We start from the raw sequence: 27654 nt of genomic DNA, 5'->3' as shown, positions 1-27654 counted from the left end.
GCAAGACTGCTCACAATGTCAAGAGGAAGGGCTCACCAGAGGGCTTCTGGTGAGCAGGCCAGTCTGGAGGGTAGGCCTGCAGAGCAGGCGAGGCTGGAGGGTAGGGCAGCAGGACAGGCCAGGCAGGAGGGTAGGACGGGGGGGCCAGTGTGCCCCTCGTTTTTCCGATGACTGCCTTGCTGCCCTCCTCGAGAAGGTGGCAGCACGGCAGGAGATGCTGGTTCCCCAGGATGAGAGGAGGAGACCCTCCCACATGATGAAACGTGCCTGGGAGGAGGTGGCAGAGGTGGTGAGCTCCTGTGACATGGTGCGGCGCACATGGATCCAGTGTCACCAGCACTTCAACGATTTGTTGCACTCAGGCAGGGTGAGTACCATGTTGGCATTGGTCATGTAACCCAGCAGGTCGGCTTACCCCCCTGCTGCCACTGCCCCCCCGCCACCCCCCCACAAATCTGAGTGTAGGGACTGCATTGAATCATTGACGGCATTTGTCCTTTGCTGGGTGGGCAAGCAGATAATGCCCATGTTGAGGTCAGCCTGAGAGGGTGATGAAGAGGTGTGTATTGCCCCCGCAGCATGTGTTACACTGAGTCCCACTTGACTGATTTGGGGGCAACCTGGAGGAGCTCCACCTAGGTGCGGCGTTTGAACTCCAGGACATGTCTAAGTCAGGGTGATGATATGCTGGGAGGAGAGCTTCAAGGTGGCGTGGCAACGAACCATCTGCTGCACTCTGCACTCCACGTGCTTGAGCCTCCTTGCTATGGAAGGATATACCGTGTAGTGCCTAATGTGATGTAGGCAGCATGTGTCCAAGCATGTGGGAGCTGTGGAGCAGCCCTAGCATCTTTGTGTGAGTGTTCGGCAGCAGCGGGGTGAAAAGGCTCTGGAACCCTGATATGTCCCACTCTGGTTGGGCTGGGTCGGGCACGAAGAGAGTCCATGTGCAATTTTCACTAATCAATGTTCTTCTCTCATTTTCAGGAGAAGAATGCTCATAAGGCAGCAGATCGTGTGAGGACTGGTGGTGGTCAGGTGCAGATCGCCATTCTTAGCCGCTTCGAGCAGGGGGCCCTGGATCTGGAGAGGCTCCATGCGGCAAGGTCCACTGGTGTCGGTGAGGCTGGGATGCCATGGCCAGGAATTTATGCTCAAGAGTGAGGTCAGCATTGTCCTCCCAACAGCCATAGCAGTGCTGAATGTTAATTGATTTAATTTTGCAACATGGCTTGACCATTGGTTATGGAAGGATGAGCGCATAATGATCCGGGGGGGGGGACAGGGATACACTTTGACATTGTCTGCACGTTAACTGATCCACTGTCCTTGTTCTTCCTTTCAGCATCATCAGAGCAGGGTCGGGAGGAAGAGCAGCAGAGGCCCCTTCTCACACCTGAGGGGCCTGAATTCTCACCACTGTCACACCATTTCTATGAGGCAGGTACCAGCGCAGATACTAGCACCTCGGTGGGAATTCGAACATTGGCTAGTATCCCGGGGCATAGTGATGAGGGCACTTCACAGTCGCTGGAAGAGCTGGCAGAGACAGAGAGTGCCCATAGTGCCAGCAGTTGGAGGACTGCAGGGGACCAGGCTAATGCTCAGTCAGTGCCTGATGATGTGCCTCTGGAGTCATCCGCAACACAGCAAACACAGGAAATGCATCAGGGTGTGCGGGATCATCTAGGGGAGATACATGAGGCTATGCTTGGCTTGGTCTCCGTGGTGGAGGAGTCTAAGTGGATGATCACCAAAGCAATGAGCCAAATGTCCAAGTGCCATGCATCCTCCTTAGAGAGAGTGGCGATTCACGTCGGCACAGCAGCTGCCTGTCATCTCTGCGGCCTCCTCTCAGGGTGCTCCGGATGAGGGTGGCAGCTCCTCCGCCCTCTCCCAGTGACTGTAGCATTCAGTGAGGCTGCGACGACTGGGGAGGCGCCAGCTGTGGAACTGGCAGCTCCCTCCCAAGCGGGGCCAGCACAGGCTTCACGGGCCAGAGGATGACTGCCAAGGTCATCGAGGCCAACAGGACAGCAGAGTTACCAGACTGTCTCAGATGCCACTCCAAGCGATGGGGCAGCACCAATACGCAGCACCTGGAAACTAAAACATAAGGCACCTTAGGCACACCACCGGGTTTTTCATTGGTGCTTTTGTGCTGGCCCGAGGTGAGGTCCTTATGATTTGTTTTTTTTTGGATAACTCTATTCTCTTTTTGGAATATGTTGGTTTGCTTGACAGAATAAATTCAGATATATCACCATGGCTGAGGGTTCCTCTTTTCTTCTGCATATGTATGGTTTCCAAAACTGTAATGAGCGCTTGGTTGGACATTCAGCATTATTAACAAGCCCCTTAGTGACTGTTCCCAACCTGGCAGATTTTGCACGTAGGTGTCGAGTATCGAGCATGCAGCCCAGGATGTCCTGGTGATCCATCTGTGGTGTGCTAGCTGAAGGTTCTTTGGATTAAAGCCTCCTGGGTGTCCCTGCCTCCCTGGAGTAAGACCAGGTCAGTGTCTACCCCCTCAGCATTTCCCTGTGTGTGATCATCCTTGGACTCACAGCAGGATTCATCGCGTGCAGCTGCAGCCACCGCATCGACGCCTTCATCATCCACTATGTCCCCCCTTTCCAGAACATGATTGTGGAGAGCGCAGCATGCAACCACTATCACTTAGACACAATCTGGGGGTTACTAGAGTGCGCCCCCTGAGCAGTCCAGGCATCAGAAGCGCATCTTGAGAAAACCGATGGTTCTCTCCACCACAGCCCTTGTGGAGGCGTGGCTCCGATTGTATCACTGCTCAGCTTCTGATATTGGATGGCGGAGAAGCGTCATGAGCCAACTTCTGAGGAAATAGCCCTTGTCACCCAACAGCCATCCATCAAGCCAGGCTGGAGCACTGAAGGACCCCAGCACCTGGGAGTGTCTGAGGACGTAGGCGTCATGGGAGCTGCCAGGGTACCTTGCACAGACTTGTAGAATCAGCATCCTGTGATCACACACTATCTGCACGTTCATGGAGTGGAAGCCCTTCCTGTTGACGAAGGCACTGGGCTCACCTGCTGGCGCCTTGATGGCCACATGTGTGCAGCCTATTGCACCCTGGACGCGGGGGAAGCCAGCAATGGCCGCAAAGCCTCTGGATCATTGTGTCTGGCTTGTCTGGTCCCAACGGTAGTAGATGAAGGTCAATGCACAGCTGAACAGAGTGTCAGTAACCTGCTTGACACAAGTATGCACAGCTGATTGGGAGACACCACAAGGATCACCCACCGAGCCCTGGAAGGAGCATAGAAGATGAGGGCAGCTGTGACCTTCAGAGCCACTGGCATGGGGTGTCTACCCACACAGTTAGCAGAGACCTCAGGGACAATCATCTGACAGGTATAGTTGACTGTCTCCCTTGAGAGACGGAGCCTCCTTCGGCACTGCATCTCAGACATATTGAGGTAGTTGCTTCGCCGCCTGTATACCCTGGCAGCAGGATAGTGGCATCTTCTGCAGCCCCTTCCAACTTGGGCTACCTCTTGGCCCTGCACCCTTTGTAACTGCACCTGTCCTCCCAAAGGTGGCTCCCCTGGGGGCTGAATGTGCACTCCTGGCCTCCTCCCCCTTCTAGCCCTCCCTCCTCAGAGGAGATGCCTCCAGTGGACAGTTCAGCTCCCATTCCCAAGCTAAGGGAAGGCTTCCTGAAACCTGCAGGCCCAGAAAAGATTACTCACTGCAGAGTGCTGACCTTAAGGTTAGGAGTCCAGAAAAAGCAGCTGGTATGTGTTTTGAAGTACTGATCACACAGGCAAGTTTCAAAAACTTTCATAAATAAATGCTTGACTGTGCACACTCGCAATCCCACTGAGCCCTCTTATCCCGCCCGTGGATGAGGTTAATACAAATGTGTCCTACCTGCTTGCCCGTTGCGCCCATGCACCGAGCCGAAGATCACACGTGCGCTGAAAAATCAGTGTTGATTGCTGCCTCAAGGGCCTTAACTGGCCCATTAGTTAATGGTGGGCACACGTCAGACATCATCGCGTGCCCACCCAGCGAAATAGCACGATGGCGTGCGGTGACATCAGGATGCTTGCCCGATGTCACCGCGCATCATTTTACGTGCGGACATGCGGGACCCGCCCCCACACGCCAAAGGGAAAATTCAGCGCCATGTATCAATGCCAAGTTGTCTGAACTGCCCTTCCATTGAACAAGGTTCTTCATGAAAAGTGCTGACTCTTTGTAGTCCATTGGTGTGCCTAGAAAATCAATATTGTGGAGGCACAATGTGGAGCTATTCCCAAATTCATCTAGTTTTAACAAATCCTTCGGAGCCAAATAAGCAAAATTGAAATTCTTACAGATAATTGATCTTACAGTGGCATCTAATGAAGGAACATAATAATAAATATAGGTTCGAGCTTAAATGATATAACGCAATTCTTTAGACTTTTTGACTTCCATACCCTGTTAATTACTGCAGATTAATGTGCTGACTTTACAGATTGCTTTGACTTTAGTCATGACTTCCTATGGTTTCTTGCCTTCCCATCATTTCTCACGCTACTCTAGCCCACATCGTCTCAGTGACATTTTACTTTGAGGCAGAGAAAATATAGAAATTATTGACCTGTGTTTCATAATACAGAGACCTTCTAAAACTTTAATAGACAAATTTGACATTAATTGCAAAGCAAAACTAAAACCACAAAGATTTATGAATTTTAGTCCCATTTTTTTCACTTCTTTGCTCCTCAAACCCCAATTTTCTGCCTATTAAAGGACTGATGAGTGCAGAATTGCAAAAAACCTCATACATTTGTATGTGGTACAGATGATTGAAAATATTCTTCAGTTCAGTTTTAACAAGCTTTATTTAATTATTAAACAATGAGTAATTAGAGGGAAAGTCAATGTGAACTATTTACTCTGTAGTGTGCCAAATTTAAAGGGACATATTTATTTTGGTAATTGACTGCTTCCTGTCTCTAAAGATCTATTCGTTTAAGGCTGTCATGTTTATCTAGGTTTACTAGTCCACTATCTGAGGATTATCTGTCTCTTAAAAATCAATTGACATTTTCATGGAGACTTGTAAGGTATTAGAATAGTGTCATAGAGTGCATGGATCTGAATTGGAATGACACATTAAATGATTGCTGGTACAAATTATAAAGTTTCTGGAACCTGAACACACATTCAGGACGCTTTCAAAGATTATATCATTACCTCAGTATTGTGGCAGTTTCCTTGTTAAAAATGCAATCGGATTAAAGCTAAATATGTGCCAAAACTCTTCTATTTTATGTTAATTTTCTCAAGACTTTAGAAATCCACAGAAATTGAAAAAAAACATTTTTAAAAAACTTCTTGTTAACTCTTGTTGGAAATACTTACATTTTCAAATTACAATTTTCCACCTTGTCCCTTTCACAATCTGTTTCTAGTAGAACAGAGCAGCTGGATTCTAGCATAAAATTACAGGAAGTCACGAATCATTCATCTAAGAAATCCAAGCCTGGCTTTTGAATAATTTTTGTGAAAAGGACAACTGAATCCTGTGAAAATTGTCTAGACTCTTGGCAACCATGTGCTAGAGGCTCCAGAAAGATCAAATTCAGCTGTTCTCAGTCAATGAAATAAGTTGGTTGCTTCTCTTATCTTTCCAATTTAACTGTACGCTTAAGAGCAACAAATATGTCAATTAACTGCCCCCTATTTGAATAATTGGCTTCCATTACGACTTGATACATGTAACAAATGGGGCATGGAGTGATCGTACAAATAGATGTGGCAGCTAATTGTATTCTGTCAGTGTGTTTTTGATTTTCTACCCACAATTCCCATGGTGACATTCAGTTACAGCATGTCAAGAAAATAACCAATCAGAAGTTACTAGAAATAGAGATAATGTACAAGGAGGCCATTAGCATTGGATCCAGTGCTTTTTAACTATAAGGAATAATGGTTGCAGGAAGACATCAGATCCCTGTGATCTATAGTTAGCATGCCGCCAATTTATTTTGTTGTTTTCTTTGGATAGCAATTCCATTAAGTTGAGACGTTGCCCAGGAAGGTGTTATGTGTGTACAATGTCTAGCATTGTGACATCAGCCACACCATGATAACTTGCATTTATATAGCATTTTTAATATATAAAACATCCCAAAGTGCCTTACAGTACTGTTATCAAACGAGTTATTGACATTGAGCCATAAATGTCAATATTAGGGCAGATGACCAAAAGCTTGGTCAGAGGGTTAGGTTTTAAGAAGCATTTTAAAAGGAAGAGAAAGAGGCAGAGAGGCATTAGAGATTTAGGAAGGGAATTACAGAGCTTAAGGCCCAGGCAGCCGAAGGCACAACCGCCTGTGGTGGAACGATTAAAAACCTTAGATATGCAAGAGGTCAGAATTAGACAAGCGTAGAGATCTCAGAGGGTTGTGGGGCTGAAGGGGGTAACAGAAATATGGAGAGACAAGACCATGGGGGGATTTGAAGACAAGGATGGTAAGTATTAAAATCAAAGCATTGCCAGGCTTGGAGCCAATGTACTTCAGGGGTTTTGAGTGAACGTGACTTGATGCAAGTTAGGACAACAAAGATTTGGATAAATTAATTACCAAAATGTACAATAGAAAAGTTAAATTAGGAAGCAATGGTATCATGGAAGATTATTATTGCATTTTAAGTCCAACTCATTGAATATCCTGATTTGCTCACCTTGCAAGCTTGATGCAGAAATCATGGAAGCTATCTTGCCGGACATTGGCTATCCTGATCAGACCATTATTGGCTGTATATCATGCAAAATTGCAGAGGGGCCAGAGGCCGCCACGTTCGGACCTGAAAAGTGCCCATTCTATCCCAAATTGCCCTGTAAAGGCAAAATATCTCAAAAAATTTGAACATCAGGTTAAGTAAGCTGTTTCAGTCTGCTATATGCAGTGGCTATGTGGATGATATTTTCCACTAACAGTATGCTGCCGTTAGCCCAAAAAGACCTTCTGCCTGCTACACAATTGAACAATGTCGTGGATGGATTTTAATGCTAATGAGATGCCAGGTATGTATGTTGTACATGTCAACAATTAGCTGATCGAATCGAACAGCGTGTTCCTACAGTTGTTTGTATTAGGCAGAGTACAGACCGTACTCAGTAAACCCGCATTTGAAAAGCCCGAAACGAAACATCTACTGTTAGATGTGATTCCGCAATTTGGCAGCATTTGTTGAACAATACTGAGCATGCTAATAGGTAAACTAACGATTGCAAGATTACAAGACTTAGGAGCACGAGTAGACCATGCAGCCCCTCAAGCCTGCTTCGCCATTTGATAAAATCATGGCTGATATGATTGTGGCCTCAACTCCATCTATCTGTCTGCCCCCGTAATCCTTGACTCCCTTATCGATTAAAATCTATCTAAGTCAACCTTGAATATATTCAATGACCCTGCCTCCAATGCGCTCTGGAGAAGAGAACTCTACAGACTAATGACCTTCTGTGGGAAAAAAATATCCTCTTCATCTTTGTCTTACAAGGGAGAACCCTAATTTTTAAACTGTGTACTCTAGTCCTGGACACCCCTAAAGGGGAAACATCCTCTCAGCATCCACCCTGTTGAGTCTTCTGAGGATCATATTTTTCAATAAGATCATCTCTCATTCCTCTAAACTCCAATGGGCACGGGTCCAACCTGCTCAACCTTTCCTTATAAGCTAACCCTTTCAACCTAGGAATCAGTCAAGTGAACTTTCTCTGAACTGTTTCTAATGCAAGTATATCCTTTCTTAAGTAAAGAGACCAAAACTGTACACAGTAATCCAGATGCAGTCTCACCAAGGCCCTGTACAGCTGTAGCTTCCTTACTTTTACATTCGATTCCCCTTGCAATAATTGCCAACATTCTATTTGCCTTCCTAATCACTTGCTGTACCTGCATACTAACTTGTTGGCCCAGGTTTTTGTCCCTGGGTCAGGTTTGCAGAGATGGGAGATTTCCTGGTTCATCGATCCTGACCTTTAAAAATGGCAGCCTGCAGGTTGGATTTTCAGTCCAGTGGGTGGGGGTGGGTGGTGCGGGGATGAAGAGGGCAGACTGAAATAAAAGTCAGGGGAGTGACCCTGGAATGAGGCTGCCAGTTGTGGAGGTGGGCTGGTGCAAGGACTGCCTCTGTGCTCCAGCACTATGCTTAAATTTAAAAAAATCAAAAAATTCCCTCCAGCCCTCAACCCCCTCATCCTACCACGCACTCCCTATGCCCCACCCAACCCCATAGCCCCTCATACTCCTATGCTAACTCATGCTCCTCTACCCATCCCCGATACTCCCTGTGCCAACTTGGTGCCTCTCCACTCACCCCCATTTTCCCCATACCCACATGCCAAATTAGTGCCAAATAATGCCAACCCATGCCCCCATCCACCACCCTTTGCCCTTACCCCCTTCATGCCAATTCACGTAGTATCCTTGGACAATTGCTTGACAGCTTTGACAGTTCCTGAACTGATTCGACAGCTTTGACAGCTAGACAACTCTTTAACAGTTCCTTGACAGCTGGACAGCAAATTTAACTACCATGCATTTGGTCCCTTCATCCAAGTCATTGATATAGATTGTAAATAGCTGAGGCCCCAGCATTGATCCCTGTGGTATTCCACTAGTTACAGCTTGCCAACTCAAAAATCACCGATTTATCCTACTCTCTGCTTCCTGTTAGCTAACCAATCCACTATCCGTACTAATATGTCACCTCCCACCACCCCCTGCCCCACCACATAAGGTCTCATTTTGTGTAATAATCTTTTATGTGGCCCCTTCTTGAATGCCTTTTGGAAATCCAAGTACACCACTTGTGGTGTACTCGGTTCCCCTTTACCCACCTTGCTTGTTACTTCCTCAAAGAACTTGTAATTAGTCAAATGTGATTTTCCTTTCATGGAACCATGTTGACTTTACCTGACTGCATAATGATTTTCTAAATGTACTACTATGAATTCTGGCATTTTCCATATAATAGATGTTAGGCTAACTGACCTATAGTTTCCTGCTGTCTGTCTCCCTCCTTTCTTGAATTGAGGTGTTACACTAATCTGCTAGGATCTTTCCTGAATTTAGGGAATTTTGGAAAATCATAACCAATTAACTTACTATCTCTGCAGCCACTTCTTTTAAGAACTTAGGATGCAAGCCATCAGGTCCAGGGGACTTCTCAGCCTTTAGTTCTAATAGTTTTCCCAATACCCTTTCCATGGTGATTGTGATAAAAGTTTCTCCCTCCCTTTTACATCTTGATTTTTGAGTATTCTTGGGATGCATTTTGTGTTTTCTACAGTGAAGGCAGACTCAAAATATCTGTTCAATTCTTGCATCATTTCCTTCTTTCCCATTATTAATTCCCCAGGCTCACCCTCTAAAGGACAAAGACTCATTTAAATTACTCTTTTCCTTTTTAAATACACCTAGCAACTCTTATTTTCTGTTTTTATAATTCTAGCTAGCTTTCTCTCATGCTCTAATTTCTCCTTCATTACTGCTATAATCATTTTTTGCTAGTTTCTTAAATCAGTCCAATCTTCTGATCGACCAATAAAATATTTGCGGTAGCGTACACTTTTTCATTCAATTTGTCACAATTCTTAACTTCCTTAGTTAGCCACGAATGGTACATCCTTCTCATGGAGCTTTTCTTTCTTAAAGGAATATATCTTTGCTGAGTGTTATGAAATATCACTTTAAATATCTGCCATTGCACCACTATTGTCCTACCTTTTAATCTATTTTCCCAGCTGACTTTGTCTTCATACCTTTGTAATTGCCTTTATTTAAGTTTAACCACACTTCTCAAACTCATACTGAATACAAAATTCTGTCATGTTAGGATCACTGTTGCCTACTATGAGGTCACTAATTAATTCTGTTTCATTGCACAATACCAGGTCTAAAATATCCTGGTCCCTGGTTGGCACTAGAACTCTAAGAAATTGTCCTGAATATACTATATGAACTCATCTTCCAGGCTAAACTTCGCCAATCTGTTTCATCCAATCAATATAAAGATTAATATCACCCTTGATTATTGCAGTATCTTTCTCACAAACTTCCATTATTTCTTCCTGGTTACAGGACCTATAAACTACTCCCATAAATGACTTATTATCTTTACTATTTCTGATCTGCACCCAAACTGATTCTACATCTTGTTCTTCCGAACTAAGGTCATCTCTCACTACTGCACTAATGTCATCCTTAATTAACAGAGTTACACCACCATCTTTTACAAGCTTCTCGTCCTCCCTAAATGTCAGATACCCTTGAATATTTATGTCCCAACCTTGGTCACCGTGGAACCACATCTCTGAAATAGCTATCAAGTCATGCATATTTATTTCTATTTGTGCTATTAACTCTTCCGTTTTATTACAAATGCTGCACACATTCAGATACAGAGCCTTTAATTCTGTTTTTTTACCATTCATGTAAGACCAATTTAAGATAATCAGTTGAGCTTGTAATGTGGTTCATTTGCTTTTGCTAGAAGCAACATACATTCATAAGCAGGGGCCCCATTCTCTGTAACCAAAAGGAATGTATTCAAGCCCTGCGATTTTCTTTAAATTACCTGGGAGCTTGGGGAGCCTGTTGCTTTCTCCATGGTAATGTACCAACCAATCTGAGTATTCTTGTCAGAATCAGCACCCTTTCCCCTATAGCATAAATTATTGTGATCGTTTGAAATTTGGTATTCTTGCTTTTGTCTTGATGCGTGCAAGACAAAAAACTTCAGCAACATATCTCTCAGCAATTTTCGGAAGCCTCGATGTTAAATTTGCCTTTATCTTTCTGTCAATTTTCTCTCTTTTATATTCCTCAGTGCCATGAACCATACCCTATCCAGGAGCTCTCAGACTTCTGTTACTGCCACTCTGTAATTGGCTGCTGCAATGTGCAGGATAGTAACACAAGTTGTTTTTCCCTCTTTAATTTATTTTCCCCCTCTCCTTGTGGGGAAGCACCTATCATTCATATGGCAATTCCCCAGCAACTCTGCTAAAATCAAAGCTTCAAAAGATAGGAAATTTAGGTTGAATTATATGGGGCATTAGATTCCCCATGCCCCCAACTAAAAAGTTAGTGTGGAACCCACCAAGGGGGACACCAGCTGCATGCAGCCATTTAATGGCTAATAGTCTATTAATAAGCTGGAGGCAGGATTTCCACCTTTCTGGATCAGCAACTCCCACCTCAGAGACGTGGAGATCAATCAACTCTGGTACTGGTAGTGCCAACAGGAGTGATACTGCAGCCAGGGCTTCAGGAGGCAAGCTGCACTGGATTCAGCCCAGCAGCTGAGTCAGGGGCCTCCCCGGGTGCCAAGCTAGCAGGCTCCGGGGAGCAGGGTGCAGGGTTGGGGTTTGAGAGGCCATCGTTGGTGGGGGAAAGTGGTAGGGGTAGGAGTGAGGAACCTGGGGAAAGGTAACACATTGCTGAGGCCCACCGATGGGCCCAGGGGAACAGTGAAGGAGGGACACCCCTTGACTTCCACTAGCCCACAGAGGGAACCCTGCCAGACACTTGTCGTGAGACCGGCAGTGGCAATATGAGGCGCTTACATGGGCATTAATTGCCCACTTAAGGGCCTTAATTGGTCCACTGGAGGGCAGGCCACCTCCACCGCTGCTGGTAAAATTGTAGTGGGGACAGGGGCAGGTGGGAAGGCCGGTCACTGGATCTTATATATCCAGCCTACCCTCAAACCCACCGGAGGTTTAAAATCCAGCCTTTAGTGTCACTTTCTACTACATGATGGTATAGCTTACTGTAACAGCACATCAATGTAACTGTAACCCATTGGAAAATTTCACAATTTATTAAAGATAATATATTTATGAGGAACATATCTTATTAAAAATTAAAAGGCTACACCTTGTAAGTCTCAAAAGTACCACTCCTGTTAACCATCCTGTCTCTATTGCTACAATTTGTTTTGGGCTGATCAAATTATATTTCTGTCTATTATCTGTGAATTCTGGTCAGATAGGAAATTAAGGATGCCCAAGTAATTTTAAACTTGCAATTTTTAAGCTGATTTTTTTTCTATACATGACAGATTGTATCAAATCTTCAATAAAATTTATTCCATTAAAAATTGCTTAGGACTTATTCCTAAATATGTCATTGCCTTTGATCAAATGGAAACAGTGGGGTCAGAAAATGTAGGGTTACAGATCTTCCAGATTGCCATACAAATTGTGTAATCTTTCAGAGTTAGATACCCAAGTTGTTACAATTCCCTTAGAGACCATTACCATTTAAAGAGAATTTGAAATCCCCATTATTTAAGGTAAGAAGAAAGCCACAACATTCCATGGATTAAACACATTATTTTACTATACAACAGTCAAACAAAGCAGACAATACTAACTAAGCATTATTTTGGGTTATCAATTATACTTTACAATCAAAAAAAAAATTGGGCACATATTTTAAAACTGAACTCCTCAAATTAAACTTTCCCTTTGACTTTTCCCAATAAAGTCTTTGGCTTCTTATCAGGCACTTGAAGGTTCCTTCACTTCCTGGGACCAATCCAAAATGCCATGTCTCTCAAAAATTCACTTTGTTCCTCTTCAATGTTCCTGCTATCCTCTGAGGTATGAGCTTTCTTGGGGTCCTTCCATTAGCCTATGGGTGAATGAGTTTCCACCACTCTTTAAGCACCTCACAATTGTGGAAAGTCCAACTCAAGTGTGGGCTTCACTGTACTCTTTCTGAGTGCCTCCATCTCAGAAATACCCTTGATTCCTGACAGCTCTTTTTGCTTCTGGTTTACAGCTCTCAGTAGACTTTGTTCCTCTGCCTGCTGAAGTCAAGGCTTACACCCACCAACGTGGGTGCTTTAAGTTCCAACCCCAAACCCAAAACTTCCCAGAATTCCAACCAAGGCACCGCCCTGAATCATTCATCTCTGTGGCAACAGAGGTTAGTTGAGACATCTGATAGATTTTTAAATTAATTAACTTTTATTTCAAAATCAAACCTTTTTACCCCAAGGTCTAATTTGTCTCTCTAATAAAGACAGGACAATGCAGCTCAGGCACCCTGGGCAGAATTTTGCGTTTGATGGGCGGCTGGGGCCAACCGACTCAGCGGCCGGCGGGCAGCTGATCCCTGCCGCCGAAATGGGCCGTGCCACCATTTTGCACAGGCGGGTCAATTAAGGCCCGCTCAGCGGGGTTCTGACTCCCGTGTTCATCGGGAAAATTAAATCAGCAGCGGGCATGTTCAGACCGCCGGTTCCAATGGGGAACCAGCGGTCTGTATAAAGAGTGGCCAGGCAGCCAGTTCACCATGGCCAGTCACCGGGCAGCACAAGAGGTGAGGGCAGAGGAGGAGGAGGGGGGCAGGCTGCAGGGTAGGCCAGCGGGAGGCCACTGTGCACCTCAGTTCTCAGGTGCCTGTCTTGCTGTCCTCCTCGAAGAGGTGTCCAACCATCAGAAGGTCTTGTTTCCAGAGGATGGGAGGAGGAGGGCCCCCCACGTCACCAGGCAGGCGTGGCAGGAGGTGGCGGAGGCTGTTAGTTCTCAAGATGCTGTGCGGCACACAGGAACACAGTGCCACAAGCGCTTCATGATTTGCTGCACTCTGGAAGGGTGAGTACCATGTCGGCCTTGGCCATTTTACACAGCAGGTAGCTTTAGCCTTTGAGGCCCCCGCCCCCACATCTTAGGGTCGTTACTGCATTGGGCATTTGGTGCACGCTGGGTGGACAAACAGATAGTGACCATGCTTACATCAGCCTTGCTGGTTGAGGAGAAGATAGGTTCTCCCCACAGCATATGTTGGTATTTGTCGCATTTGAGTAATCTGGGGGCAACCTGCAGGGGAAGCAGCTAGACACATACTCAGAACTCCAACACATGTCTTATTGATGGTGATGAGATAGTGGAAGGGGAGCCTCAAGGTGTTGTAGCCAAGAGCCATCTGCTGGCCTCGGCGCCACACCTAGTTGTGCCTCCTTGCCAAGGGCGCTAAGACCTGTGTGTTATTCAAAGTGATGGATGCTGAATGTGTCCAAGGTGTCCGTTGGAGGTGCGGGTTGGGAGCAGCTGTACTATCTTCTGGGGACCGATCACCAGTAGCGTGGACAGGAGCCACTGGAGGCCTCAGATGGGCCACTGTGCTTGGGGTGCGTGTGCAGAGTACATGAATGATCAACCCCAATAAATGCTCTTCTATGTTCTGCAGGCAAAAACAGAGCAATCTCCGGGAGCATCAGCGGATTGGTGGTGGGCACGCTGTGCTGCAGCGCCTCACCATGTATGAGGAGCAGGCCATGGAGCTGGGGAGGAGGCAGGTGGCCAGGTTGGCAGGTGTCGGTGAGGCTGGGGTGGAGCGGCCAGGCATTTGAGGGCCACAGTCCCATCCACTCTGTCTCCCCACCATCCAAAGCATTGATGGTTGCCGCAATCGTTAATGCAGCAACACTGCTCATTCACAAACTGTTACAGTTAGACATGTGGGTCATACACAAAGGTCCGTCGGCCCCTTGAGGATGCGTGTCTCTAGCACATTCCAAAGTCGCCTTATCCCATTTGTGACCACTATCCCCGTGGCCTAACATGCCATGGCATCGCTGCTGCACATCCAAAGACTTATTGCATCTTAGGAGGGTTTGTACCTCCACCACCCTTTCAACCAGTGCATCCCACATTACTCTGTTCAAAAGGTCCTCAGTACCTCACCTGTCAACCTCATGGCGCTCAACTTGAACTGGAAATGTTGCCTTCTGTCCATGGTACGAAGGTCAATAATGTGACCTGTCAATCTCCTGTGCTCCACAGCAAATGTCGCAAGTGTATGCAATGTTTCCTCATGACTCCAACTCTCCAGGCCAGCATGCATCCAGGTCAGGAACATCTACACTCTCTCCATTCCAATGCCATCCCTCCCATGAAGTGCAGGTCACAAGTGAATGTAGAAGTGTAGGTGTGGCCTCAACAGTGTTTTCTGCACTTGCAACATGACCTCCCTTTTCTTACATTCTATTCCTTGGCTAATAAAGGCAAGTCTGGCTTCGACCTTGTTAAACGCCTTATGTTCCTGTTCTGCTACCATAACGGGTCTGCCCAGCAAGGTCCCTGTAATCGTCGTGACTTCCCATGTCCTACCATTACTCATGTATTCCCATACTTTGCTTGTCTTGCCCAAACGCTTAACTACACACTTATCCACGTGACATTCCATGTGGCATTCCTTAGGCCATCTGACCAGCCTGTCTGTATGCGTGTGTGATGTTTGGGCCTCTTCTTGACTATTTACCACCCCACCAATGTTCGTCTCCTTAGCTTCTTGAAGGGTGAGCGACCTATGAGGCTGGGGGGGAAAGGGATGGAAGGTGTTACTGACTGAACGCTAACTGATGCACTGTCCTTGTTGGTGATTTCAGCATCACCACCGCATGGCCGCCACCAACATGTCCAGACCTCCCCATCCATACCTGAGGGCCAAGACTTGCAATTTGTGTCACATCCTTTCAGCGAGCCAGGCACCAACGCAGCGACAAACACTTCGGTGGGGATTATGACGTCGGCTAGTGTTCCGGGGCACAGTGGAGAGGGCACTTCACAATCGCTGGAGGAGATGGCACGGACAGAGAGTGCCGATGGCGCCAGCAGCCGGAGGACAGCAGGGGACCAGGCACATGCTAAGTCTGGCAGTGATGATGTGCCTCTGGAGATGACAGCCATGCAGCAGCTGCAGGACAAGCGGCAGGATGCACCGGAGCATCTGGCAGGGTTGCATGAGGGTGTGCTTCAGTTGGTCTCTGTGGTGGAGGAATCCTGGCAGAGTGTCAGTGAAGGCATGAACCTCAGGGCAGAGCTTCAGGCTTCCTCCATTGAGAGATTGGCGACTCTCATGGAGAGGACCAGAGGACGGCCGCCAAGGTCATCGAGGCCAACAGGACAGCAGAGTGAGCAGGCTGTCTCACAAGCCACTCTGAGCGATGGGGCGGCACCAAGACGTAGCACCCGCAAACGTAAGCATAAGGCACGTTAGGCACTCCACAGGTTTGTCACTGGTGATTTTGTGTTGACCCTAGATTAGGGAATATATCATTATGTACATCAGTTGTGCTTTATTTTGGTGGCAATAAAGTCCACTTTTCTGACCATGGCTGAGGGTGTTTCCTTTGTGCTGTATTTGTATGTTTCACAGACATCTCATGAGTGTTTGAGTGGACATTGATGTTTCTGTACTAAGCCGTTAGTTGCAGCTGATGAGGTTGAAGATGTAGCACCTAAGTGCATGTGTGGAAGCGTCAGGCAATGCTGGCCCTGCTGATCCATGGGTGTGGAGCAAGCTGAAGGTTCGTTGGATTAAAGTGTCCTGGGTGTCCCTGCCTCCTTGGTGTAGTAGCGGGTCGGCGTGCTGCTCCTCATCATCACCCTGTGCTTCCTCATCCTCTGAGCCACTGCTGGATTCATCACGTGCAGCCTCAATCACTGTGTCTTCATCGTCAACTGCATCCCCCCTTTGCAGCGCAAGTTTGTGCAGAGTGCAGCATGCTACCACTATCACAGAGACGTGATCTGGGGGGTATTGGAGTGTGCCTCCTGAGTGGGCCAGGCAATGGAAGCACATCTTGAGAAGACCGATGGCTCTCTCCACCACAGTCCTTGCTGTGGCTCCTATTGTAACGCTCCTCAGCTTCTGTTCTTGGATGGCGGAGAGGCGTCATGAGCCACCTTCTGAGGGGATAGCCCTTGTCACCCAGCAGCCAACCATCCAGCCGAGCCGGAGCACTGAAGAGCGCCGACACCTGGGAGTGTCTGAAGATGTAGACATCGAGGGAGCTGCCTGGGTACCTTGCAGAGACTTGTAGAATCTGCATCCTATGATCACACACTATCTGCACGTTCATGGAGTGGAAGCCCTTCCTGTTGACGAAGGCACCGGGCTCACCTGCTGGCGCCTTGATGGCCACATGTGTGCAGCCTATTGCACCCTGGACGCGGGGGAAGCCAGCAATGGCTGCGAAGCCTCTAGCTCACTGCCTGGTTGCAGCGGAAGTGGATGAAGATCATTGCCCGTCTGAACAGAGTGTCTGTAACCTGCTTGACACAAGTGTGTAGAGCTGATTGGGAGACACCGCAAAGATCACCCACCGAGCCCTGGAAGGAGCCAGAGCCATAGAAGTGGATGGTAACTGTGACCTTCAGAACCGCTAGCATGGGGTTTCCACCCTCACAGTTAGGAGAGATCTCAGGGCCAATCATCGGACAGACATAGTTGACTGTTTCCCTTGAGAGACGGAGCCTCCTTCGGCACTGCACCTCAGTCATATTGAGGTAGCTGCTTCGCCACCTGTATACCCTGGCAGCAGGATAGTGGCGTCTTCTGTGGCCCCTTGCACCTTGGACAATCTCTTGGCCCCGCGCCCCTTGTGCCTGCGCCTGGCCTCCCAAAGGTGGCTCCCCTGGAGGCTGATTGTCCACTCCTGGCCTCCTTATTCTATCCCTCCCTTCCTCCTCAGAGGTGCTGCCTCCAGTGGAGATGTCAGATCCCATACACAGGCTAAATGGAGGCCTCTGGAAAGCTGCAGGCCCGAGAAAGATTATTGTCTGCAGGCTGCTGAGCTGAAACTTCCAAGTAGAGAGAAAGCTATTGGAAATCGATCTGAACTGCTAACAATCACAAAGGCAAGTTTAAAACACTCTCTGCCTTAAATACTTCAGAAAAAACATTAACAACCTCTCTGAGCCCACATATCCTGCCTGTGGATGAGGTTTGTTAAAAAATCAGCTACCCACCTGCCCGTTGGGCCTGTGCGCCGAGGCAGAGTTCACATGGGCTCCTCAAAATTGGCTTTAATTGCTGAGTTAAGGGCCTTAACAAGGCCTTTAATTAATGGCAGGCGCGCGTCGCACTTCATAACGCCCGCCCACCTAAATATGGCGATACCGCGTGCTGACATTGGGCGAAATTTTAAGCGCTGACGTGCGGGCTCCGCCACCCGCGCGTCAGCCATAAAATTCTGCCCCCTGTCTTCAGTTTTCTATCTAAAGAAACTTCCCCTGCCATTTTATAGCTCTCTCTCTTCTATTCTGACCTTATGAAACAAACACTGGTCACCCTTTGAACTGCCATTACTTGAGGTGTTCTAGCAATTTCTAAAGTCCAGCATTTAATTACTTTACCCTTACAACTCCAATCTTCTCAAAACTAAAATTACCTCTAAAATATTAAGATGAACCGTGAACTTGATGATTATGACAAAGTTTATGTGGTCAATCTTGTTGCATTGCTGGTGATAAAAAAATCAGCAAGCTTTTAAAGGCCAACACTATAGTCCTCAGTTTTGGTTTATACTAACAAGGCTATTATATTCAATTATGACTGATTTAGAATAATAAGTCTATAACTTAATCAAGAGGTTCCAACGACGATTCAAACCATAAGAGCAAAACTCAAGTGGTTGTCATCTGAACCCTGAGATTAAATTATAGATTTTAGTTGTTCTCAATCATCTTATTCTTTGCTTAATGCATAATATTACAAATTTAGGAATACAAAAGCAGTCTATCAACAATTAAAGTGGAGCAAAAATTACATTGATTGAAGACAGAGAATCTAATTCAACATCACTATGGAGTAGTATTGTCACATGATTCACAGAAGGGTTGAAATTGGGAAATTTACTGTAGTTTAGAGGCGTCAATGAAGTATATTGATTATATATAATGATTATACTTTATAGTGGATTAAGAGTCCAGTATTTTGCATTTTTAATGCCTTCCTTTGAAGAATCCCTATTTTAACTGGGCCTTTAACCACCACCCCCCCACCCCCGCAGGTGTGAAATTCCTTAAGGTTGGCGGGCAGGCCGGGAGCCCTGGTGGACTTAAGAAAAAGCATGAAACCTCATCCATGGGTGGGATGAAATTTCATGTAGGTTTTCAAATTTTTAATAAAAGTATAACTAAAAGTGATGGACATGTCCCAACTCATTTGACAGTGTCACATGAGGGGACATGTCAGGGGAATCTTTTTTCTTCTATTGTTAACATTTTTTAATGTGGAGGCGAGCTCTCTGAGGTAGCACTTAGCCCCAGGGAGATGAGTGCGCTCTTTCGTGCGCATGCGCAAAAGAGCACACTCTCGGCTCGGGGAATCCCCCCCCTGCCTGCACAGGGAGTGCATAGCGCTTCATGGCGGATGTCACACTAGGCAGGCCTTAATTGGCCCGCCCACGTAAAATGGCGGCACGCCCTCGGAGGCGCGCCTCCACGTGCCTGCTCCTGAATTTCCAACCTGACGGGGGGGAAATTCTGCCCAATATGTCTGTGGCTCACTCGTGAAATAGTCGGTAACTCTCACTCTGTCATCATGTCCGCCGTCATGACAACATTTATTTCTTTTTATAATTAAATATATATTCTTTTTATAAATTTAACAAGGCAAAAGACAAAACCATTTAGCAATACATCAGCCAGGGAATTTATGTTTCCTTTTACCTGGCATGCTGGCCATATGCCAAATCCCAGACGAGACATTCATCATATTTCTACTTCTCTGTAGCTCTGAAGAAGGGTCATACAGACCCAAAACGTTAACTCTGTTTTTCTCTCCACAGATGCTGTCAGACCTGCTGAGTTTTTCCACCATTTTCTGTTTTTCTTTCAGTCTCATCTCCAACCTCTCTTTCCTTTCCAAAGTCCTTGAGTGTGTTGTCTCCAAATCCATTCCCATCTTTCCCAGAACTCCATGTTTGATTCCCTTCAATCAGGTTTCCGACCCTGCCACAGTACCAAAATAGCTTTTATCAAAGTCACAAATGACATCCTATGTGACTGTGACAAAGATAAACTTTGCCTCCTCATCCTTCTTGACCTGTCTGCAGCCTTTGTCACAGTTGATCACACCATCCACCTCCAATGCCTCTCCTCTGTCGACCAGCTGGATGGGATCGCTCTCATGTGGTTTCATTATTGTCTATCTAATCATATCCAGAGAATCACTTGCAACAGCTTCTCTCCCTGCTCTTGCACCATTACCTTTGGTATCTCCCCAAGGATTTATCTTTGGCCCCTTCCTATTTCTCATCTACATGCTGCCCTTCAGGAATGTCACACAAAGGCAGTTTTCACATGTACACTGACGACACTCTGCTCTTGGTCATCACCGCCTCTCTTGACTTCTCCACTATTGCTAAATCATCAGAATGCTTATCTGACATGCAGTATTGGTTGAGCAGAAATTTCCACCAATTAAATATTGGGAAGACTGAAGTCATTGGGCGAAATCATCTCAGATTTGCACAAAGTGCGGTAGCGGGTGGGAAAAAGGATGTTTTACCCATTGGCCGCAATGGCAGCTTTTGGACCATATCGTTCAATCCTGCCTCATTGATCACATATTCCCGGGAAACACGCTGTTTCACTGGCAGGTGGCCTCCAATTTGCCCGGCACGCCATCACCTTGCCGCTTCCTCATGCCGGGCGCCATATTTAAAGTGCAGCCACACACACACCTCTCAGTGCTTCCAGACCAGGACTGCTGCACAGAAGATATGACAGAAGGCGAGAAGACTGCAGCCCCCTTATTCAGTGACGAATGCCTGGGCTGCCTTTTGGACACTGTTGAAGCCCGCCACGATGTCCTCTACCCCCGTTCTGGCTGCAGGAGGCCCATCAGTGTCACCACTCCAGCTTGGGAGACAGTGGCAGTGGTGGTCAATGCCAACACTGCACAGAAGAGGTTCGCACCCAGTGCAGAAAGAGGATGAATGATCTCATCTGTGCTGCCAGGGTAAGGCAGCCATCTCATCACTCTAAACTCTCACACTTACAAGCCCATCACTGGCATCTCACTCACTGCTAGCTCAAGGGACATCACCACTCACTCTCCCGCACACAACCTCACATCTCCATCTGGCCTCATCTGGAGATTACCCCCTCAGCCCTCACCCTCTTGAGGCCACTTGCACAGATCAACATGTGTTCCCCAGTAATGCCCTAGCCTTACAACCTCTTCCCTTGCCTGAGGCCACTTCTCCCCCTTGCCCAAGCAAGCCATAGCCCTGCAGCCATTGAAAAGCCACCCCCGCCTTATGGCTGGTCTAGTAAGTAGGGACCTACCCGTGAACCCTCCTAAAAACGATGTGGTGCTGCCTGTGAAGCCTGGCGCTGATGAGCGTGAGTACCGCCCAAAACAAGGTCGGCAAACAAACCTCAAAGTCCCGGTCCAGGTGCACGTCGCTTATGTCCAGTTGTGCAACACGTTGTCATGCTGACGCGCCTGGATAAACCAGTGTGGGGGGATGATTCCAGCGAGCGGGGTTTATAATGATATTCAGATGTATTAAAATGAAGTTCCCAATGTCCGGTGGGGGGAAAGGTGGTTCACCATTGGCGGGCAGAATGGATAATTGCAAACTGGGTTCACGACATTGTGAAACTGATTTTGGCCATCCGCTCATGCCCACCATGACGCCCAACGCCAATGTGCATGGAAAATTTTGCCCATTATTTTAGGTCCCTTTCCAAACACTGTTCCCCAGCTACCAACTCTGTCCCTCTCCCTGACAACTGCCTGAGATTAAACCAGTCTGTTTCCAATCTTGTCTCACAGTTGATCTCGGATGAGCTTCTGTTCTGACTCATATTTGTCCCATCGCTAAGAGTGCCTATTTCCACCTCCGTAACATCCGCCGACTTTGTCCCTGTCTCAGGTCATCTGCTGCTGAAACCCTCATTCATGCCTTTGTTACCTCTAGACTTGACTATTCCAACACACTCCTGGCGCATCTCCCACATTCTACCCTCTTTCGTAAAATGGAGGTCATCCAAAACCATCCTGCCAGTGTCTTAACTTGCAGCAAGTTCCATTCACCTATCACCCTGTGTTTACTGATCTACATTCGCTCCCAGTCAAACCACATGGTGACTTTAAAATTCCCTGTATGCCCTCCAGCCCACAGCCCTCTGAGATATCTGTGCTCCTCTAATTCTGGCCTGTTGTGCACCCCCAATTCTAATTGCTCCACCAGCAATGACTGTGCTTCAGTTGTCTAGGCCCCAAGCCCTTGAATTCTCTCCCTACACCTTTTGCCTTTCTTCCCGCTTTCCTCCTTTAAAACACTCTGTAAAACTTACCTCTTTGACCAAGCTTTTGGTCACCTGACCTAATGTCTGATAATGTGGCTTGGTGTCATTCTTTGTTTTATGATACACCCGTGAAGCTCCTTGGAACATTCCATTGTATTAAAGGCACTATATAAAAATAAATTGTAATTTGTTGTTGTAGTAAACAGAATCTTCTTCACTGTTTTTTGGTTACTGGTTGGATGCCCTAGCATGATCTTCCCCAACTTCAAAATCAGGAGAATAAACATTTCCCGAAAATCCGTCTAAGGCTTTGAACTGCCAAACAGATTTATTGAATTATAAATTGAACCAGCTACTCTAAACAGCAACGTATACTGGATCAGATAGCTGGTTCTTGACCATTACCCTTCTTGTTGTGGTTTACCACTGACTGCCCATGGAGTCTCTTTCTAGCTTTAGACAAAGAGGCAAAGGAAGTTTAATTATGTGGCTTGTAAATTCCAAAAGAGCTGCCAGCCAAACATATGTACAAATATAAAAGCCTACAAGATGTGTGCATTTTATTTTAATGGCTTGATTCTGCCATTGAAAGGGAAAGAGTAGGGCCAATTAGGGACCATAGAGGTAATCTGTGTGTGGACCCGGAAGACGTGGATGCAATCCTCAATGAATACTTTGCGTCAGTCTTCGCAATGGAAAAGGATGACGTAGATATACGCATCAGGGTGGAGGACTGTGAAATATTGGAGGAAATTAACATAGCGAGAGAGGAGGTACAAGCAGGTTTAGTGGCCTTAAAAGTGGATAAATCCACAGGCCCGGATGAGATGTATCCCAGGCCGTGGTGGGAGGCAAGGGAAGAGGTATCAGGGGCCCTGGCAGTAATTTTCAAATCCTCTCTGGCCACAGGTGAGGTGCCAAAGGACTGGAGGACTGCTAATGTTGTCCCATTATTAAAAAAGAGAGGAAGAGATAGACCAGGAAATTACAGGCCAGCCAATCTAACCTTGGTGGCGGGGAAGTTACTAGAAAGAATTCTGAGGGACAGAACATATCTGCACTTGAAGAAACACAGATTAATCAGGGATAGTCAGCATGGATTTGTTAAGGGAAGTTTGTGTTTGACAAATTTGATTGAATTTTTTGAGGAGGTAACCAGGAGTGTTGATGAGGGTAATGCATTTGATGTGATCTACCTGGACTTTAGCAAGGCTTTTGATAAGATCCCTCATGGAAAACTGGTCAAGAAAGTAAGAGCTCATGGGGTCCAAGGCAAAGTGGCACATTGGATCCAAAATTGGCTGAGAGGCAGGAAGCAGAGGGTGATGGTAGAGGGATGTTTCTGTGACTGGAAGTCTGTTTCCAGTGGAGTTCCGCAAGGCTCAGTGCTGGGGCCTTTGCTGTCTGTGGTGTACATAAATGATTTGGACTTAAATGTAGGGGGTATGATCAAGAAGTTCATGGATGACACGAAAACTGTTAGGGTGGTAAATAATGAGGAGGATAGCCATAAACTGCAGGAGGTCAGGTGGGCAGAGCAGTGGCAAATGGAATTCAACCCGGAAAAGTGTGAGGTAATGCACTTGGGGAGGGCTAACAAGGCAAGGGAATACACTATGAATGGTAGGACCCTGGACAGTACTGAAATCAGAGGGACCTTGGTGTGCATTTCCATAGATCCCTGAAGGTAGCAAGGCAGGTAGATAAGGTGGTTAAGAAGGCATATGCCTTTATTAGCCGAGGCATAGAATACAAGAGCAGGGAGGTTATGCTGGAACTGTATAAAATGCTGGTTAGGCTACAACTGAAGTATTGCTTGCAGTTCTGGTCACCACATTATAGGAAGGATGTGATTGCACTGGAGAGGGTGCAGAGGAGATTTACCAGGATGCTGCCTGGACTGGAGGGTCTGAGTTATGAGGAAAGATTGGATAGGCCGGGGTTGTTTTACTTTGAGCAACGGAGGTTGAGAGGGGACCTGATAGAGGTGTATAAGATTATGAGACCTGATAGAGGTGTATAAGATTATGAGACCTGATAGAGGTGTATAAGATTATGAGGGGCATAGATCAAGTGGATGGGAAGGCACTTTTTCCATTAGTAGAGGGGTCAATAATCAGGGAGCGTAAATTTAAGGTAAGAGGTAGAAGGCTAAGAGGGGAGTTGAGGAGAACTTTTTTCACCCAGAGGGTGGTTGGAGTCTGGAACTCATTGCCTGAAAGGGTGGTTGATTCAGAAACTCGTAAAATTAAGAAGTATTTAGATATTCACTTGCATTGCCATAGCCTTCAGGGCTATGGACCAAGCGCTGGAAAATGGGATTAGTGTAGTCAGGTCTTTGTTGATCGGCGTGGACACAGTAGGCCGAATGGGCTCCTTCTGTCCTTCTGTGCTGTAAACGTCTATGAGCCTATGAACCTCTGATCATATATTACATCTAGTATTGCTGAAAAGACACATGTTGTCAAAGCTTTTTGTCTTGCTCTCTTCAGGACAATTCATAAGAATACCAAATGTAAAGGAAACAACAATTAATACTTCATGAGAGGAAAGTGCTGATTGGTTTGCAGGTGGACTCTCTGATTGGTAGAGGTGTTGCCATGGAGAATGGCAATTTATCTACCAAGTTTCCCTACATTACAAAAGTGACTACAATTCAAAAGCACTTCATTGGCAGTAAATTGCTATGGGACATTCTGAAATCATGTAAGGCACTATATAAGTGCAATTTTATCCATTTATTATTTCTATAAAAATGCCATGAGTACAATTGTATTGCTATTGTAATCCTTTTGCACAAAATCACTTTGTCTTTTCGTTGTTGTTACACTAAATAGCTTCTAAAAAACCCTAATATTTGCTAGTACTTTAATCAGTGTTTTTGACTGACCAGTTAATTACTGTAGGCCCCCATAGTTTTCACTGTACAGCATATTATCATGTTATCTAGAATGCGTCACAATTATTTCACTAAAAACTGCTATTGCCACTTGAAATCTTCTCACCGGTGAACAGCATTTGGAAATACTAGTGAGCAAGAAGGTATCATTACTTTACTTAAATGCCACAATTAATAGTGGAAATTATTGAATCCCTCAATTCCTGCAATTTATTTTGGGTGGTGGTAGTGATTATACTTGATATTTCATCTTTGGTGTAATTATAACTAACTAAAAATTAACCAAACTTAAAACTTTTGTGTATTTTGTTGTATGTTCTGAACGTTGAATGCAGACTTATAAAAATATTCCAACTAAAATTTCTTAATGGAAAGGGACAGGAATAGTAGCATAGAGGTAATGTTACAAACATATAGGAACATAAAAACATAAGAAATAGGAGCAGGAGTTGGCCATTCAGCCCCTCGAGACTGCTGCACCCTTCAATAAGATCAAGGCTGATGTGCTTGTGTTTCGAATTCCACATTCCCATCTATCCCCGATAAACTTTGAATCCCTTTCCTAACAAGAATCTATCTACCTCCACCTTAAAAATATTCAATGACGCTACCTCCACCATCTTCTGAGGCAGAAAGTTCCATGATCGCACAACCCTCTGAGAGAAAAAAATTCTCCTCATCTCTGCCCTAATCTTAAAACAGTGCCTCCTAGTTCTGGACTCCCCCAGAAGAGGAAACATCCTTTCGACCTCCACCTTGTCAAGGCTTCAATCAAGTCACCCCTCACTCTTCTAAACGCCAGTGCAAACAGTCTGTCCAACCTTTCCTCATAAGACAACCTGCTCATTCCAGGTATTAATCTAGTAAACCTCCTCTAAACCGCCGGCATCGCATTTACATCCTTCCTTAAATAAGGAGACCAAAACTGCATACAGTATTCAAGATAGGTCTCACCAATGCCCTGTATAACTGAAGCATAACATCCTTACTTTTATGTTCCTCTCGTAATAAAGGATAGCATTCTATTAGCCTTCTTAATTACTTGCTGTACCTACGTACTAACCTTTTCTAACTCATGCAGTAGAACACCTAGATCCCTCTGTACCTCGGAATTCTGCAGCCGTTCTCCATTTAAGTAATACTCTGCTTTTTTATTCTTCATCCCAAAGTGAACAACTTCACATTTTCCCACATTATACTCCATTTGCCAGATCTTTGTCTACTCATTCAACCTATCTACATCCATCTGCAACTTCCTTATGTCCTCTTCACAACATACTTTCCTACCTATCTTTGTGTCACCTGCAAATTTAGCCATAATGCCTTCACTCCCCTCATCTATGTCATTGATGTAAATTATAAAAGTTGAGCCGCCAGCACAGACCCCTGCAGGACTCCATTCGTCACATCCTGTCAATCAGAAAAAGACCCATTTATGCATAATCTCTGTTTTCTGCCAGCCAGCCAATCCTTTATCTATGCTAATAGGTTACCCCCTACACAATGAGTTTTTATTTTCAGCAATAACCTTTGAAATGGCACCTTATCAAATGCCTTCTGGAAATCCAAGTGCAGTACGTCTATAGACATCCCTTTATCCACAGTGCATGTTACTCCTTCAAAAAGCTCCAATAAATTGGTTCACAAAACCAAGCTGACTCTTTCCAATTACCTTGAGTTTTTCTAAGTGCCCAGCTATAACCTCCTTAATGATTAATTCTAACAGCTTCCCCACGACAGACACCAAGCAGGCCTCGAGTTTCCTGTTTTCTGTCTTCATCCCTTCTTGAATAGAGGGGTTATATTTGCTACTTTCCAGTCTGATGGAACCTTTCCAGAATCTAGGGAATTTTGGAAAATTAACATCAGCGCATTTGCTACCTCATTAGCCGCCTCTTTTAAGACCTTTGATGAAGTCCATCAGGACCCAGCGACTGGTCAACCCGCAGCTCCATCAGTTTGCTCAGTACCGTTTCCCTAGTGATTGTAATTTCACCAAGTTCCTCTCTCCCTTTCACCTCCTGATTTGCAACTATTACTGGAATGTTTTTATATCCTCTATTGTGAACACAGAAGCACAAAATATTGGTTCATTTCATCCACTATTTCCTTATTATTTACTATTAACTCCCCACTGTCACTCACTAAAGGACCAACACTCACTTTACTTACCTCGTTCTTTTTTAAATACTTGTAGAAACTCTTGCTATCCATTTTTACATTTCTAGCTAGCTTCCTCTCATACTCTAACATATTTCTCCTGATTAACCTTTTAGTTATTCTCTGCTGTTCTTTATATTCTGACCAATCACTTAACCTGCCAGTGTAGTGTGAAGAAACATTCCTGCTCTTCCTGAGCACACAAACACCTTTAAAAGCTTACCTTTTGGGAGAGTCCCCCAGTGGTCAGTTTGGCCTTCAAAGCCTGGAGAAATAGGACTGAGATGCACCATATATGGGGCACCTATTTCCCCCTTGAACATTGCCGTCAGGTCCTATAACTGGCAGGGGACTATAAATTGGCTCTTGCCTGTTTTGGTCAGAATGCTGGGTACCCACTTCTAGGCCTGCCTTCAGGTTGATTGAGGTGGGAAAATTGGAGGCACAAAGTCCTGCCAGATTTTTTAACTGCAGGTCAGGC

General features: G+C 45.8%; 1 protein-coding gene across 9 annotated transcripts in view; it reads left to right on the top strand.

Moving 5' to 3' along the window:
- mctp1a (multiple C2 domains, transmembrane 1a) overlaps positions 1-27654 on the top strand; it is a 576914-nt gene that overhangs the window by 195928 nt on the left and 353332 nt on the right. The gene's annotated exons all lie outside the window — the stretch shown is intronic.

This window comes from Cetorhinus maximus, chromosome 2 (assembly GCF_964194155.1).
Source record: "Cetorhinus maximus chromosome 2, sCetMax3.hap1.1, whole genome shotgun sequence".
NCBI lineage: Eukaryota > Metazoa > Chordata > Chondrichthyes > Lamniformes > Cetorhinidae > Cetorhinus > Cetorhinus maximus.
Note: the sequence above shows the minus strand (reverse complement) of the source record. Positions and strands in the feature narration are given on the sequence as shown.